Source organism: Erythrolamprus reginae, chromosome 10 (genome assembly GCF_031021105.1).
Source record: "Erythrolamprus reginae isolate rEryReg1 chromosome 10, rEryReg1.hap1, whole genome shotgun sequence".
Lineage (NCBI taxonomy): Eukaryota > Metazoa > Chordata > Lepidosauria > Squamata > Dipsadidae > Erythrolamprus > Erythrolamprus reginae.
Genome location: NC_091959.1, coordinates 29,297,582 through 29,300,081, shown reverse-complemented (window position 1 = coordinate 29,300,081; position 2,500 = coordinate 29,297,582).

The following is a 2,500-nucleotide window of genomic DNA, read 5'->3' as shown; positions in this document are numbered from 1 at the left end:
GCGGGAGCTGTGGCCCAGGCTTCCGTCAGCGCTCGGCTCAGGCCGGTAGACCGGGGCCACTAGCGCGCAACGACGGTACAAGGCCCGGGATCCCGTCGCCCGTCCACGGTAGACCGGCGGGGAGACCGGTAACCACCGCCGAGGCGACGGCGGAGGTCCGGCAGCGAGGCCCGGGCACCCCGCGTCCCGCGCTGTGGGCCAGGGGCTGGGATCGGCCGGGTAGACCGGTTACCCTAACGTTTGCAGACGGCCCCGGGGCCCCGCGCCGTCACCGAGGCGACGTGCGGGGTACCACAAAGCGGCACGTGCTCCCCGCGACGGGTACGAACGAGACGCCGGCTTCCCGTGGGAGAGGCCCGGTAGACCGGTACCCGTTGCGCGCGCCCGTGCGAGGTCCCCGAACGAGAGGCCGTCTCCCGGCGCCGGCGCCCGGGGTCTGAGAGGCCCGGTAGACCGGTGTGAGCACCGTCCGCGGAGTTTCCCGGGGACCCGGGCCACCGCCAAAGTTTCGGCCGAGGCCCGGGACGCGGCTCCCCTCGCTGGGATCCAGTTCCGCTTGGCCGGCGCACCGCTGGGACCGGCTGGAGGTCCGGGGGTCCGCCAACGGTTTGCGCGCTGTCGGGGCACGACTGGGATGGGTCCGGTAGACCGGGTACGCCTACCGTTCGAGGCGCCAAACCGAGGCCGTTGATGCACGTCGCGGCCGAGGTCCCCGAACGAGACGCTGGCTTCGCGCGCCGGCGCACGGTGTCGGAGAGGCTCGGTAGACCGGTGTGAGCACCGTCCGCGGAGTTTCACGAGGACCCGGGCCACCGGCCAAGTTTCGGCCGAGGCCAGGGACCCGGCTCCCCTGGCTGGGATCCAGTTCGGCTTGGCCGGCGCCCGGCTGGGACCGGCTGGAGGTCCGGGGGTCCGCCAACGGTTTGCGCGCTGTCCGGGCACGACTGGGATGGGCCCGGTAGACCGGGTACGCCTACCGTTCGAGGCGCCAAACCGAGGCCGTTGATGCACGTCGCGGCCGAGGTCCCCGAACGAGACGCTGGCTTCGCGCGCGGGCGCACGGGGTCGGAGAGGCTCGGTAGACCGGTGTGAGCACCGTCCGCGGAGTTTCCCGAGGACCCGGGCCACCGGCCAAGTTTCGGCCGAGGCCCGGGACCCGGCTCCCCTGGCTGGGATCCAGTTCCGCTTGTCCGGCTCCCGGCTGGGACCGGCTGGAGGTCCGGGGGTCCGCCAACGGTTTGCGCGCTGTCCGGGCACGACTGGGATGGGCCCGGTAGACCGGGTACGCCTACCGTTCGAGGCGCCAAATCGAGGCCGTTGATGCACGTCGCGGCCGAGTTCCCCGAACGAGACGCTGGCTTCGCGCGCCGGCGCACGGGCTCGGAGAGGCGCGGTAGACCGGTGTGAGCACCGTCCGCGGAGTTTCCCGGGGACCCGGGCCACCGGCCAAGTTTCGGCCGAGGCCCGGGACCCGGCTCCCCTGGCTGGGATCCAGTTCCGCTTGGCCGGCGCCCGGCTGGGACCGGCTGGAGGTCCGTGGGTCCGCCAACGGTTTGCGCGCTGTCGGCGCGCGACTGGGTAGACCGGGGCCGCTACCGGTCGCGGGCGGCCCCGGGGCCGCGCACCGTCGCCGGGGCGACGGGCGAGGTCCGTCACCGAGGCGCGGCGCTTCCCATGTCGCGTTCCACGAACGCGACGCTGGCTTCCCGCGCCGGCGCCCGGGGTCCGAGAGGCCGAGTGGACCGGTCTGACTAAAGTTCGCGAAGGGCCCCCGGGTCCCCATCCGTCCCCGTGCCGACGACCGTGCGAGGTCCCCGAACGAGAGGCCGTCTCCCGGCGCCGGCGCCCGGGGTCGGAGAAGCCCGGTAGACCGGTACGACTACCGTCCGAGGAGTTTTCCGGGGGCCCGCTGGGACCGAGCGGAGGTGCGAGGTCGGCGAACGGTATCCGCGCTGTCGTGGCACGACTGGGATGGGCCCGGCAAACCGAGGCCGTTGATCCACGCGTCGGAGAAGCCCGGTAGACCGTTGTGAGCACCGTCCGCGGAGTTTCCCGTGGACCCGGGCCGCCGCCGAGGTTTCCGGGACTCGGCTCCCCTCGCTGGGATCCAGTTCCGCTTGGCCGGCGCCCCGCTGGGACCGGCTGGAGGTCCGGGGGTCCGAAAACGGTTTGCGAGCTGTCCGGGCACGACTGGGATGGGCCCGGTAGACCGGGTACGCCTACCGTTCGAGGCGCCAAACCGAGGCCGTTGATGCACGTCGCGGCCGAGGTCCCCGAACGAGACGCTGGCTTCGCGCGCCGGCGCACGGGGTCGGAGAGGCTCGGTAGACCGGTGTGAGCACCGTCCGCGGAGTTTCACGAGGACCCGGGCCACCGGCCAAGTTTCGGCCGAGGCCAGGGACCCGGCTCCCCTGGCTGGGATCCAGTTCGGCTTGGCCGGCGCCCGGCTGGGACCGGCTGGAGGTCCGGGGGTCCGCCAACGGTTTGCGCGCTGTCCGGG